The sequence below is a fragment of the Babylonia areolata genome, chromosome 2, assembly GCF_041734735.1.
Source record: "Babylonia areolata isolate BAREFJ2019XMU chromosome 2, ASM4173473v1, whole genome shotgun sequence".
Taxonomy (NCBI): Eukaryota; Metazoa; Mollusca; class Gastropoda; order Neogastropoda; family Buccinidae; genus Babylonia; species Babylonia areolata.
The window spans coordinates 71,848,128-71,864,425 of NC_134877.1; positions in this window are offsets into that span (position 1 = coordinate 71,848,128).

Below are 16,298 nucleotides of genomic sequence, written 5' to 3' on the forward strand. Positions count from 1 at the left end.
GCTAAAAAAGCGAAAATGAGCACAAAATCAAAACACAATCAAAATATACCATTATTTCACCATTCAAAGCCATTCCACAAAAGGAAGAAGAAGAGAAGAAAAGAAAAGAAAAAGAATCATGAAATACACACACACACACACACACACACACACACACACACACACACACACACACACACACACACACACACACACACAAATGCACCCACTCAAGAGAGAGTGAGAGGGAACACACAAATTGTCGAAAGCAATGTTGGATTTCAGGTGATGTCAATTTTTGTGAATAGGTACATTTTTAGATTTTGCTTAAAGTTGTTGTGGTTAGTAATATTTTTTTAAACGTGATGGTAAATTATTCCAATACGTTCCCCCGCTGTATGTTAGGCTGGACTTAAAAAGATCAAGATTTGGACGAGATATATGCAACTTGTGTACATGTCTTATGTTATTTACTGGGAAGTTATTTATAATTGAAGGAGGTGCGTAGCCGCTTACTATTTTGTGCATAAAAACAGCCTTATTATATTCTAGTTTTAGCTCCATTGGGAGGATATCAAGTGACCTATAATCATTAGGAGTTAATGAACATGACTTTAATAAAACTAATTTCAAAGCACGTTTGTATAATCTAACAAGAGGTTTTAGAGTATTAGCGCTAGTAGAATCCCACAACGTAGAAGCATAATCTATTATCGACTGTATGTGAGCATTAAAGAATTGTTTACGGGCATGTGTATTTTAGAAAGTGTTTTATTTTTGATAACTGGAATACTTTTTGAGACATCCTTTTACATAAATAAGTAATATGTTCAGACCATGATAAATCATTATCGATAACTATACCTAAAACTTTGTGTGATTTGACTTCTTCAATTTTAACATTGGAAATGAAAATATTGAAAAAAATTGTTGGCATTATCTGGCGTTTCTGTCGAGTTGTTACAGACATGCATTGAGTTTTTCGAGCACTGAGAGACATATGGTTATGTTCTGTCCACTTAACTAATCTGTTCACACTGTCTTGTAAATTGGATGTCAGAACTTTAATGCATGTGTGGTCGGAGTGTATGGAGTTGTCATCGGCAAACAATTCACAATTAGATTTGATATAAAGAGGTAAATCATTAATGTATAAGGAGAAAAGAAGGGGGCCAAGAATTGATCCTTGTGGTACACCATACCTTATCTCTTGAAAAGTTGATTTGGAAGACTTAATGCAGACCAGTTGTCGATCTGATAAGAAGGAAGAAAGACATTGTAAAGTATTCTTAGCTAAGCCATAACAAGCAAGTTTCTTAAGGAGAAGAAAGTGATTTATTACGTCAAAAGCTTTAGCAAAATCAACGAAGACAACACCTGTAAATTTACTATTATTTATATTTAAGAGCCATCTGTCTATCATTTGTGTTAGAGCAGTATGACAAGAATGGGTTTCTCTAAAACCTGACTGTACTGGGTGAATCAATTGATATTTGTTTAAGTGACACAGCATATGTTTTTGGATATGCTTTTCAAGTGGTTTTGAAAGAACCGATAGTATAGATATAGGCCTGTAGTTAGAAGGATCAGAAGGATCACCTGATTTGAAGAGTGGAAAAACTTTAGCCTGTTTGAAACATACAGGAAAATAGTTTTTATCAATGCAGAGATTATAAATGTAGGTAAGAGACTGTTATTACTGGTGCCGAAATCTTCATGATTTTGCTATCCAGTTCATGTATATCTTTGGTATTTGACTGTTTCATGGACATTAGAGAGGCAAAAACTTCTGGAACTAATATATAAGGATAAAAACTTTTGAATTTATATTTTTGGATTGACAGTAATCAGTTACCAGTTCTAAATCATTATATTTCCATCTATCATTAGTAATTAACTTTTCAGCTATACTTACAAAATGGTTGTTAATTGTATCTGGGGTTATATCATTAGTATTATTTTGTGATTTAGTATAGTGCTTGTTGGTTAGTATGTTAATGACATCCCAAATAGATCTTGAGTCTTTTTTGTTAGTCACTTTCTGTTGGTAATACTTGTGCATAGCTTTTCGTTGCATTGAATTTACTTTATTCCTTTTTTTTTTTAACATATTCTTCTTGATTTACTGGTTTTAGAATATCCTTAAGGTGCATTTCATCTTTTATTTCTTTAGAAATCCATGGAGGTAACATACGGTGTTTCACTCGTTTAGTCCTGATTGGTGCGTGCTTACTATAAATATTACTAAAGGTTCTTATCCAAAAATCTAAAGCTTTTTCAGGATCGGTGTATTGATAGACATGAGAAAGTGGAGAAGAAAGTAAATCATGCAAAAAAGTATCTGTGTTAAAGTTGTTGAAACATTTATATTCAATGGTTTTGTGACTTGCTTTTGGAATTTTAATACCTTTTCTTTTCCAGGTGATGCAAACAGGTGAGTGATCGCTACATCCAGTGACTGGAGAACATATTTCCACAATATTTTGTTTGCATGAAACATAAATGTGATCAATGAGGGTACTGGAACTAGGGGTTACTCGTGTTGGTTTATCGATAAGTTGTTCCAAACTGTATGCTGTATATATCTGATTCCATTGCAGCTGAGGTTTTAATAGATTAATGTCAAAGTCACCGAACATAATAATTTATCTTCAAGCATGGCAGCATCCATCATTGAAATAAAATCATCAAACCAATTAACTCTTTCAGCCGGGTTTCTGTAAATAAATCCAATAAGTAGCGGACTGATATGTTTTATTTTAATTTCTAACCATATGGAATCAATGTTGAACTGATCTAAACTCATTTTTCGCTTTAATGTGATTGCTTGACTGTAATACACTAACAGACCTGTTTCCTTTGAAGCTTTTGGATCAAGGCGGAGTATATTATAACCTGGGATAGTTACATCAGAGTCACATATGCGATCAGATAAACGTGATTCTGAGAAACAAAACAAATGAAAAGGATTTCCGGAATTTTCTAAGATCAATGATATGTCATTCAAGAGAGAAACAGAGAGAGTCAGAGACGGAGAGAGACAGAGACAGAGAGAAACAGAGACAGAGAGAGAGACAGAGACGGAGAGAGACAGAGAGAGACAGAGAGACACAAGGATAGAGAGAGAGGCAGAAGCGAGACAGAGAGAGACAGACAGAGACAGACAGAGACGGAGACAGAGACGGAGAGAAACAGAGACAGAGACGGAGAGAGACAGAGACAGAGAGAAACAGAGACAGAGAGAGACAGAGACGGAGAGAGACAGAGACGGAGAGAAACAGAGACAGAGAGAGACAGAGACAGACAGAGACGGAAAGAGACAGAGAGAAGCAGAGACAGAGACAGAGAGACAGAGACGGAGAGGGACAGAGACAGACACGGACAAAGACGAAGAGAAACAGAGACGGAGAGAAAGGCAGATTCAGATTCAGATTATTTATTCATTAATAGGCCTAGGCCCCTTATGAAGGGGTAAGTGACAATATAAGTAATAACAAACAAAATGAAAATATATAACCAACCATAATACGTACACACATTACATAAACGCTGCAATGAAGTACAGCATCTTAAGATGTCACGATATCCCGAAATTTAAATGCCTGGTGTAAAAACAGTGCCAGATTCCATATATCAGCATGTCTCGTGGATGACAATAATAAACTCAGTTTGAATAAACATGGCTGTCGATAGTACTTAGGTGGTATATATTTTTCTCTAATTCTACAAAGAGCTGGACAACGAAAAACAAAATATACCTCGTCTTCTTTGTCTTCTTTACATAGTTGGCAAATTAAATCATTGTCAGTAAAATCTCTGTATCTATAGTAATGTGTAGCTAAGTCTGACACGCCTAACCTAAATCTTGTTGTTACATACTTCAAATACATGTCCATGTTACATACCAAGTACTGTTTAACATCATGCGAATGTCCAAAAGTTCTATAGAAGCTAAATCTTTCACTGTTTTGAATATGGTAATTCCAGTCCTGCCATCTACAATCAATCAAGCGTTGCCGGAATAGTCTTACAAACTGATTTATACTACCAACACCTTGATTCAACCATACATCACCAAATCCATATCTAAGTAAACAAATACGTACATCTGTGACCCAATTTCTCTTTCCCCTAATATCTAACTCATACAACATTTTGTAAGCTCTATAAGGTATTCTATAATCTTCCATTTGTAACAACTTAAGCCAATAACGTATACACTGTATAGCAGAGTTAATATATATCGGATGTCTATTTGTTTCACCATAAACAAGATCATTAGGTGTACGCAGATCTACGCCTAGAAATTTCTTCAACGCAAACAAATGCACAGATTCACATTCCAACGCGGCTTTATGCAGACCCCATAATTCAGAACCATATTGCATGACGGGTTGTACCTGAGCATCAAAAATTTTCAAAAACAATTGTAGAGAAGTGTTATTTAACGAAGATAATCTTTTTATAACACACAATAAGACATTTTTGGCCCTGCTAGCAAGATCTTTACAAGCAGAAACAAAGCTCAAACGTGTAGTAAAATTTATACCCAAATATTTATAAACATTGACAACAGGCATTGTAATACTATCATAAAACCATCTTTCCCGTGAACCTAAATATCCCCCCTTTCTAAATACAATGATATTACTCTTACACATGTTGACTTTCAGTTGAAGGGAACTTGCTGCACGTTGTAAGTTATTCAGATGAGTCTGTAGACCAACAATAGTTTCTGACAAAAGTACAACGTCATCTGCTAATAACAAGATAAATAATTCAAATGCATCAAAAGAAAAAGTGGCACCATGTCTTCCGTTATTAATAACACCAATGGCCAGTTCATTTATGAAAAGGGAGAACAACACTGGACTGCACACATCACCTTGTTTTACTCCAGCTGTACAGGCTATATAATCTGTCAACTGTGCACCACATCTAACTCTACATTTTACGGTATCATAAATACTCCGAATACACTTATACAATTTACCTCTTATACCATTTTTCAACAATATTGGCCATAGCAGATGTCTGTTTATGGAGTCGAAGGCTTTCTCGAAATCAATGAAGGCTACATAAAGTTTACGATTATTAGAAAATTGCTTTTGTACCAGTGCCAAAAGAGCAAACATATGATCTGTTGTGGAATATCCTTTCTTAAAGCCAGCTTGGTGGTCTCCGGTAATGTCATTTTCTTGTACCCATTCTTGTATTCTATTATTTAATATTGTACTAAACATTTTGCTACTTATATCACTAAGACAAATGCCCCTATAGTTATTTGGATTGTTGACATCTCCTTTCTTTAAAAGAGGTAAAATAACTGATTCTGTCCAGCTTTGAGGAAAGATACCCTTGTCAAATAGTGTATTAAATAATTTAACAAAAAACTGTATAACATGGTCATTTGAATTCTTATACATTTCACCAATAATACTATCCGGCCCAGCAGCTTTACGATTTTTCAGTTTCCTCATTGAATATAATACTTCCTCTCTAGAAATTGGACGGTTCATATAGTCATTAGACTCAACATACTGAACATCCCCATTTACATTACCACTAGCTGTATCTTTTTCTAACAATGATTTAAAGTGATGAAACCATGTGTCGATACTGATGTCGTTTCTTGGTTGTTTTCTTTTAAATGAGGTTTTGTGAACAGCTTCCCAGAACTCTTTCTGGTTCTGTATAGATGTGACAAGTTGATCTAACAATGCATCGTTAAACTGTTTCTTTTTTCTTTTCAACATTTTTTTGTATTCACGTTTGACTTGATTATATTCATGGCAAACATTCCCATCCAAAGAACGTCTGCATTTCGCTAATAGTCTTCTTACTTTTCTTTTTTCAATCTTACACTCTTGATCGAACCAATCATCAAACTTTCTGTTATTACCAATATAGATACGTTTCTTCATGCAGTCAGCACATTCTCTCAAACATTCATTAAACTTAACAAGAGCTTCGTTAACATCAACATCAATTAAATCTATCGCCTTATCAATTTCAGTACTTATTCCTTCTGTGCGTAGAAGATCATTAAATATATGAGCATTGTTATCATTCCATACAAACTTCTCCAAAATTTGATGACTACATACTGTATCACATATATTTTCATTAGGAAAAGTAACACTTGCAGTAACAGGCATATGATCAGAATCTATCCGTTCGCAAACATTCAGCATACATGCATCACACACAATGGAAAAAAGCTCGTTTGAAAAAATAAAGTAATCAACAACACTACTCCCTGTATCAGAAATATATGTGGAGCGACCTTCAAGGTCGCCATTACATATTCCATTCAAAATAGTTAAACTTAAAGTAGTGCACATGCTGAGCAGTTCTTTCCCATAATTATTCAGAGTACGGTCTTCCGAAGAGCGTTTAGCATTAAGTGATTGACTCTTATGTTGCACGTCAAGGACAGAATTTTCTAAATAATCACGAGAAATGTTTGATGTCCTGCTATTCAAATCTCCACAAAGAACAATATATGCATCATATTTCAACAAAATATCAGTCAAACATTCTTCAAGTAAATGTATACCATTATCATAGTCAAAATAGGTATAAAAAGGAGACCCTTCTGGTGGAATGTAAGCGCAAACATAAAGTACATCTTTAGGTGTTCCAGACAACTTTTTGTCAATAAGAATCACACAAAAATTAGTATATTCAACGTCAAGTACTTTTATAAATGGAACAAATCTATTTCTTACTAAACACAAAACACCGCCAGAACGTGGAGAGAAAGGCAGAGACAGAGAGAGACAGAGACGGACAGAGACGGGGAGAGAGACAGAGACAGAGAGAGACAGAGACGGACAGAGACGGGGAGAGAGACAGAGACAGAGAGAGACAGAGACGGACAGAGACGGGGAGAGAGACAGAGACAGAGAGAGACAGAGGCAGACGAGGAGTGGAAGGCTGATCATACCAGTCACTTGACGCACACAGTCGTGACCTTACAATCAGTACGTTCATTCTCCATGCTATATCACATTAAACTGCTGACTACACAGTGTGGTGTGGTGTGGTGTGGTGTGTGTGTGTGTGTGTGTGTGTGTGTGTGTGTGTGCTTGTGTATGTGTGCGCGTGTGTGTATGTGTGTGTCAAGTCATATTGATCTTTATTGAGGGTAAAAGAATAAGCTTATACAGCTTTTTTATGTTATGCCCTCAGAAAAAAAAAGAGATAAGAAAATCAAAACAAAAAAAGGGGGGGGGGGCGAGGGGGGGAGTGGGGGGGGGAGGGGGGGGGGGACGGGGAAGTGGGGGTCGGGAAAGGATAATATAGAAAGAAACAATTCCAAGAAACACACGAAAAAATCTATCGAAAACAACAACAGAAATGATACGGCGTAAATAGCACTAACTATACATAATTTTATGATACTGACACGATTACGACATGCAGTGCGACGTTCTTACATCATTAACTTAATTCAGGAAGAAAAGAGCGAGAGTAAGAAAGAGAGAGAAAGAGAGAGAGGGGGGGGGATAAAGGTAACAGTCGAGAGATGGAAAAGAGAGTCAGAAGGACAGAGAGAGTTTAAGGTTAGAAAGACAGACAGACAGGTATATAGACAGCAGATACAAGGACAATCATATCAACGCATGAAGGGATCATATTTTTTTTCCATCAAATATTTCTTAAGTGCTTTTTTGAATGGTTGCTTCAGACGACATGACTTTAAGGACTTGTGTATGACTTTGTGTGCTTGTGTATGTGTGCGTGTGTATCAGTGCGTGTGCGTGTGTATGTGTGTGTGTGTGTGCTTGTGTATGTGTGCGAGTGTGTCAGTGCGTGTGCGTGTGTATGTGTGTGTGTGTGTGTGTGTGTGTGTGTGCCTCTGTGTATGTGTGCGTGTGTGTATGTGTGTATGCGTGTGTGTGTCAGTGTGTGTGTGTGTGTGTCAGTGTGTGTGTGTGTGTGTGTGTGTGTGAATACTGCAGTATCACCGTGATTTGATTACACTGTACACAGGTACACTGTAGGTACACAGTGTGTCTGTTGTGACCTCCACAGAGGACTGATTATACTGTTAAGTACACAGTGTGTCTGTAGTGACCTCCACAGAGGACTGATTACACTGTTAGGTACACAGTGTGTCTGTAGTGACCTCCACAGAGGACTGATTATACTGTTAGGTACACAGTGTGTCTGTAGTGACCTCCACAGGGGACTGATTACACTGTTAGGTACACAGTGTGTCTGTAGTGACCTCCACAGGGGACTGATTACACTGTTAGGTACACAGTGTGTCTGTAGTGACCTCCACAGAGGACTGATTATACTGTTAGGTACACAGTGTGTCTGTAGTGACCTCCACAGAGGACTGATTATACTGTTAGGTACACAGTGTGTCTGTAGTGACCTCCACAGGGGACTGATTACACTGTTAGGTACACAGTGTGTCTGTAGTGACCTCCACAGGGGACTGATTACACTGTTAGGTACACAGTGTGTCTGTTGTGACCTCCACAGGGGACTGATTACACTGTTAGGTACACAGTGTGTCTGTAGTGACCTCCACAGAGGACTGATTATACTGTTAGGTACACAGTGTGTCTGTAGTGACCTCCACAGAGGACTGATTATACTGTTAGGTACACAGTGTGTCTGTAATGACCTCCACAGGGGACTGATTACACTGTTAGGTACACAGTGTGTCTGTAGTGACCTCCACAGAGGACTGATTACACTGTTAGGTACACAGTGTGTCTGTAGTGACCTCCACAGAGGACTGATTATACTGTTAGGTACACAGTGTGTCTGTAGTGACCTCCACAGGGGACTGACGTCATTCACTCAGGCTGGCGGAGATCGTTTGGCTTCACATCAGCCTTGCTGAGGATCCACTGCATGTACCACCCAATGCACACACACACACACACACCACACACACACACACACAGAGTTGGGTGAGGATGGTTCACAATAATTTTATCTGAGTATATAGAATCGTAGACATGACCAGACTAGAGTTTGTTTTCGTTAGTTTATGACCACTGTGAGGAGAACACATTCAGATCTTTGAAAACAATACCCTATGGCGCGATACGTTATCAACTGATTGACGCATTTCGACATAGTTTGTAAGGATTGTCAATGACAATGTTATACCAGATTTTAGGTCTGGCTTTCGGCACGCATGTACTGTCCAAGTTTCTCTTTGAATGTTGTGGTGGAAAAGGGTTCTTTGAGGTGTTTGGGGAGATTATTCCAGCAGTGCGTGCCAGAGTACGCTACGCTAAACTCGATTTATAAAGGTCTATTCTTGGCTTGGGTAGAATAAGTGTCGCATTTCGGAAGTTATGGTTGCGAATATCATAGCAGACAATGGTTTGGTGTATATAAGTAGGACATTTACCGAATATAATTTTATGCATAAGTACGCACTTATTCAATATTAGATGCTTAGTCAAGGGAAGAGGTGCTGGCAGTTGATATTGATGACTGCGTGTGTTTCGTAAAACACCATTGAGGTGTTTTACAGTACGTCTGTGTACAGAGTCTAGTTTTTTCATGTGCACTTCGCTGCAGTTGTCCCACACGTTTGAAACGTAATTAATTCTAGACATGATGTGAGAATGGAAAAAGAAATAGGAAGCCTCTGGACTGACGACATGTTTTAAACGCGATAACAGGTAAACATTTTTTTGCAACTAACCTTGATAATTTTTTTTAATGGACATATGCCTCCCATTTTAGATGGTTGTCAATAATGACACCAACGTGTCGATGTTCTGCAACTTGTTCAATAGCGTGGCCATCAATTGACAAAGAGAGCGGATCTAAGCCACGCTGATGCTTTTGGCGAGTGGCTACAATAATGCCCTTTGTTTTTTTCTGGGTTAAGGAGCATATTTTCTGTACACCAGCTGGACACTTCTGTTAGGCTTGTTTGCAATCTGTCATTTATGTGCTCCAAATTTACTCCAGCTGTATGAAGAGAAGAGTCATCTGCAAACATGTCACACGATACTGTAGATGAGGAGATACATAATGGAAGATCATTGATATAAAGGTTGAACAATAGGGGGCCACGCACAGAGCCTTGGGGAATGCCCATTTTAGTTATTCCTGCATCTGAAAAAGTCCCGTTTATTAATACACTCTGATTTCTTTCTTTTAAGTATGACTCAAAAGATTTAACAGAATTTGTATCAAGCTGATGAACCCGAAGCTTTTCAAAAAGTGTTCGATGGTTAACGAGATCAAATGCTTTCTTCAGATCTAGAAATATTATTCCGTTGATTTTTTCGTTATTTATAGCTGTGAGTAGTTTATCTAAGAGACTGGTGAGGGCTGTCTGACAGGAGTGTTTAGGGCGAAACCCTGACTGATTTTGATGAAGCAAGTTGCGGCGGTCAAGATATTGCAGAAGGTGTTTGTGTATGTGTTTTTCAAGTGGTTTAGAAAGTGATGACAGTATCGATATTGGTCGGTAATCATTGAGGTCTGAGGGATTTTTTACTTTAGGTAGTAGTATAATTTTGGCAGTTTTGAACATAGCTGGAAAAAGACATTTTCAAATACTGAGGTTATATATGTATATGTCAAATGATGCACTGTATATTGTAGCGATAGAAGCAGAATTTTATTGCTGAGTCCGTCACAGCCATGTGTACTTTTTTGCCCAAGGCTAGATATGTATTTACCGATCTCATAGACGGTTAGTTCTGGAATGTGAAATGTGTCTTGAGGGCTGATCCTATCTGAACAAAAAGATTTTAGACTGACTGGGCATTCATACTGGTCAGAGTTTTGTTTTAGACGATTTGTCAAACTTTCTGCGGCGGATAAAAAGTGGTTGTTAAAATCTGTTGCTATGAAACACTCAGATTTCAATTTTTTTTTCAGGGAAGGACTTATTGGTCAGAACATTGAGAGCCTTCCATATAGATGAATTATTGTCTGAGTCTGACGTCGTTATCCTGTTGAAATATGTCTTTTTGGCCTGACGGACTAAGAACTTCACGTGTTTTCTTTGTTGCTTAAACGCGGAATAATATTTTTTTTTCTTAAGTTTATCTCTAATTTTGATCGCTATTGATATGATGTCAGTAAACCAAAGAGGTGTTGATGAATTTCCTACCCGTTTTCTTCTAACTGGAGCATGCTTGTCATAAACAGATGAGAAAATTCTATGAAATGCCGCGACTGCTTCATCTGGATCGTAAGATTCATAAATATCCTGAAATGAACATTCACTGAGATCATGGAGAAAATCAACTTCGTTAAAGTGCTTATACGATCGATACGTGATGGTGGAGTGGGTTCTAGTTCTATTTGTTGGTATCTTACAGGCAACTGTACACTGTATAGTGAAGTGGTCACTGATACTGGTCTGGTGTACCTGAGCACTTACGACTCTGTCTGGATTATTGACATAGATGTGGTCAATCAGAGTTGAGCTGGATGACGTAACTCGCGTTGCCGACTGTATCACTTGGTGTAAATTAAATAGAGATATGTGAGAATCCCATGCCGGATGGGGTTTTAGAAAATCTATATTAAAATCACCAAGAATGATTATATCCCTGCCACGAGCAAAATCTTGCACTTTGTCCATCATGATGACGAAATTATCATACCAGCAGAAATTGCTGGATGGGTTTCTATAAATGAATCCTTGTATAACTGGGTATTTTGCTGCTTTCACCTCCAGCCAGATGCTTTCTACATTCACGGACTCTAGATCAAATCGTCTAACAGTAATACCTTTTATAGTGTCGTGCACATACACAGCTATTCCGGTGTGTCCGGAATGAGTGGCGTCTCTTCTGAACAAGGAATGGTTTGGAATCACGATTATATCATCGTCTACAGCTGGGGGCAGTCTAGACTCTGTTATTCCGAAAATGTGACAAATTCTAGTCTGGTCAAGGAAGACGTTCACATCAGTCACTTTGTTCTGGAGATGGTAGACTTTAAATGACCCACGGTGAGATCAGAAGTTTGTATTTTTGACATGGATGGTGGAAGTCTATACTTTAACTAACACTTCTTTATAAAAAAAAAAAAAATAAAGCAAACAATATTTTCACAAAACACTTCAGAACAATTTAGGGCAAATGGAAGAAAAAGATAAAAGAAAAATAGAAAAAAAAGCTACCACAGAATAATAAAAAAAGGAAAAAATATAATAAATAAATAAAATTTAAAAAAATCAAAGCACACACACACAAATAATATAAATGCAAGTACAAAAAAAGAAGAAAAAAAAGGAAACGCAAGGTCTGTATGAAACGATTACGAAAAAGAGTAGTCAACGGATGAAAAAAACAACAACAAAAAACAAAAACACGAAATTTGCAACAACGAAGACCCCAATAAAACAAAAACGATCCCAGAAAAGGAGGGCAGAAGTTGACAGCAGTATGTCACAACGCTCATCCACAGTAAGCCAGGGAAAACGATGATGGGAAAAAGAAGTTGGATTTTCTACAAACAGTGCGTCCCTCAGTATAACTAAGGAGAGACTGAAGGGTAGAGGCGCTGCATGTGTTGACGCCAGGGGTTTCCTTTCCCTGTCCCAGTCATCCCTCTGTCCCTGTCCCAGTCATCCCTTTTCCCCTGTCCCAGTCATCCCTCTTTCCCTGTCCCAGTCATCCCTCTTTCACTGTCCCAGTCATCCCTCTTTCCCTGTCTCAGTCATCCCTCTTTCCCTGTCCCAGTCATCCCACTGTCCCTGTCCCAGTCATCCCTCTTTCACTGTCCCAGTCATCCCTTTTCCCCTGTCCCAGTCATCCCTCTGTCCCTGTCCCAGTCATCCCTTTTCCCTGTCCCAGTCATCCCTCTGTCCCTGTCCCAGTCATCCCTTTTCCCCTGTCCCAGTCATCCCTCTGTCCCTGTCCCAGTCATCCCTCTTTCACTGTCCCAGTCATCCCTCTTTCCCTGTCTCAGTCATCCCTCTTTCCCTGTCCCAGTCATCCCACTGTCCCTGTCCCAGTCATCCCTCTTTCACTGTCCCAGTCATCCCTTTTCCCCTGTCCCAGTCATCCCTCTGTCCCTGTCCCAGTCATCCCTCTTTCACTGTCCCAGTCATCCCTCTTTCCCTGTGTCATCCCTCTGTCCCTGTCCCAGTCATCCCTCTGTCCCTGTCCCAGTCATCCCTCTTTCCCTGTCCCAGTCATCCCTCTTTCCCTGTCCCAGTCATCCCTCTTTCCCTGTCCCAGTCATCCCTCTGTCCACTGTCTCTTTCCCTGTCTCAGTCATCCCTCTTTCCCTGTCCCAGTCATCCCTCTTTCCCTGTCTCAGTCATCCCTCTTTCCCTGTCCCAGTCATCCCACTGTCTCTTTCCCTGTCTCAGTCATCCCACTGTCTCTTTCCCTGTCTCAGTCATCCCTCTTTCCCTGTCTCAGTCATCCCACTGTCTCTTTCCCTGTCCCAGTCATCCCACTGTCTCTTTCCCTGTCTCAGGCATCCCACTGTCTCTTTCCCTGTCCCAGTCATCCCTCTTTCCCTGTCTCAGTCATCCCACTGTCTCTTTCCCTGTCTCAGTCATCCCTTTTTCCCTGTCCCAGTCATCCCTCTTTCCCTGTCTCAGTCATCCCTCTTTCCCTGTCCCAGTCATCCCTCTTTCACTGTCTCAGTCATCCCTCTTTCACTGTCTCAGTCATCCCTCTTTCCCTGTCTCAGTCATCCCACTGTCTCTTTCCCTGTCTCAGTCATCCCTTTTTCCCTGTCCCAGTCATCCCTCTGTCCCTGTCTCAGTCATCCCTCTTTCCCTGTCTCAGTCATCCCTTCTTCCCTGTCCCAGTCATCCCACTGTCTCTTTCCCTGTCCCAGTCATCCCACTGTCTCTTTCCCTGTCCCAGTCATCCCTCTTTCCCTGTCTCAGTCATCCCACTGTCTCTTTCCCTGTCCCAGTCATCCCTCTTTCCCTGTCTCAGTCATCCCTTTTCCCCTGTCCCAGTCATCCCACTGTCTCTTTCCCTGTCTCAGTCATCCCACTGTCTCTTTCCCTGTCTCAGTCATCCCACTGTCTCTTTCCCTGTCCCAGTCATCCCTCTTTCCTGTCTCAGTCATCCCTTTTTCCCTGTCCCAGTCATCCCACTGTCTCTTTCCCTGTCCCAGTCATCCCTCTTTCCCTGTCTCAGTCATCCCTCTTTCCCTGTCCCAGTCATCCCACTGTCTCTTTCCCTGTCTCAGTCATCCCTTTTTCCCTGTCCCAGTCATTCCACTGTCTCTTTCCCTGTCCCAGTCATCCCACTGTCTCTTTCCCTGTCCCAGTCATCCCACTGTCTCTTTCCCTGTCCCAGTCATCCCTCTTTCCTGTCTCAGTCATCCCTTTTTCCCTGTCCCAGTCATCCCACTGTCTCTTTTCCTGTCTCAGTCATCCCTTTTTCCCTGTCCCAGTCATCCCACTGTCTCTTTCCCTGTCCCAGTCATCCCACTGTCTCTTTCCCTGTCCCAGTCATCCCACTGTCTCTTTCCCTGTCCCAGTCATCCCTCTTTCCCTGTCTCAGTCATCCCACTGTCTCCTTCCCTGTCCCAGTCATCCCTCTTTCCCTGTCCCAGTCACCCCACTGTCTCTTTCCCTGTCCCAGTCATCCCTCTTTCCCTGTCCCAGTCACCCCACTGTCTCTTTCCCTGTCCCAGTCATCCCACTGTCTCTTTCCCTGTCCCAGTCATCCCACTGTCTCTTTCCCTGTCTCAGTCATCCCTCTTTCCCTGTCCCAGTCATCCCTCTTTCCCTGTCCCAGTCACCCCTCTTTCCCTGTCCCAGTCACCCCACTGTCTCTTTCCCTGTCCCAGTCATCCCACTGTCTCTTTCCCTGTCTCAGTCATCCCTCTTTCCCTGTCCCAGTCATCCCACTGTCTCTTTCCCTGTCCCAGTCATCCCTCTTTCCCTGTCTCAGTCATCCCTCTTTCCCTGTCTCAGTCACCCCACTGTCTCTTTCCCTGTCCCAGTCATCCCTCTTTCCCTGTCTCAGTCATCCCTCTTTCCCTGTCCCAGTCATCCCACTGTCTCTTTCCTGTCTCAGTCATCCCTCTTTCCCTGTCCCAGTCATCCCACTGTCTCTTTCCCTGTCTCAGTCATCCCTCTTTCCCTGTCCCAGTCATCCCACTGTCTCTTTCCCTGTCTCAGTCATCCCTCTTTCCCTGTCCCAGTCACCCCACTGTCTCTTTCCCTGTCCCAGTCATCCCTCTTTCCCTGTCTCAGTCATCCCACTGTCTCTTTCCCTGTCCCAGTCATCCCTTTTTCCCTGTCCCAGTCATCCCACTGTCTCTTTCCCTGTCCCAGTCATCCCTCTTTCCCTGTCTCAGTCATCCCACTGTCTCTTTCCCTGTCCCAGTCATCCCTCTTTCCCTGTCTCAGTCATTCCACTGTCTCTTTCCCTGTCTCAGTCATCCCTCTTTCCCTGTCCCAGTCATCCCTCTTTCCCTGTCTCAGTCATCCCTCTTTCCCTGTCCCAGTCATCCCTCTTTCCCTGTCTCAGTGATCCCTCTTTCCCTGTCCCAGTCACCCCACTGTCTCTTTCCCTGTCTCAGTCATCCCTCTTTCCCTGTCTCAGTCATCCCTCTTTCCCTGTGTCAGTCATCCCACTGTCTCTTTCCCTGTCCCAGTCATCCCTCTTTCCCTGTCTCAGTCATCCCACTGTCTCTTTCCCTGTCTCAGTCATCCCTCTTTCCCTGTCCCAGTCATCCCTCTTTCCCTGTCCCAGTCATCCCTCTTTCCCTGTCTCAGTCATCCCTCTTTCCCTGTCCCAGTCATCCCTCTTTCCCTGTCCCAGTCATCCCACTGTCTCTTTCCCTGTCTCAGTCATCCCTCTTTCCCTGTCCCAGTCATCCCACTGTCTCTTTCCCTGTCTCAGTCATCCCTCTTTCCCTGTCCCAGTCATCCCACTGTCTCTTTCCCTGTCTCAGTCATCCCTCTTTCCCTGTCCCAGTCATCCCACTGTCTCTTTCCCTGTCTCAGTCATCCTTCTTTCCCTGTCCCAGTCATCCCACTGTCTCTTTCCCTGTCTCAGTCATCCCTCTTTCCCTGTCTCAGTCATCCCACTGTCTCTTTCCCTGTCTCAGTCATCCCACTGTCTCTTTCCCTGTCTCAGTCATCCCTCTTTCCCTGTCCCAGTCATCCCTCTTTCCCTGTCTCAGTCATCCCTCTTTCCCTGTCCCAGTCATCCCTCTTTCCCTGTCTCAGTCATCCCTCTTTCCCTGTCCCAGTCACCCCACTGTCTCTTTCCCTGTCTCAGTCATCCCTCTTTCCCTGTCTCAGTCATCCCTCTTTCCCTGTCTCAGTCATCCCTCTTTCCCTGTCTCAGTCATCCCACTGTCTCTTTCCCTGTCCCAGT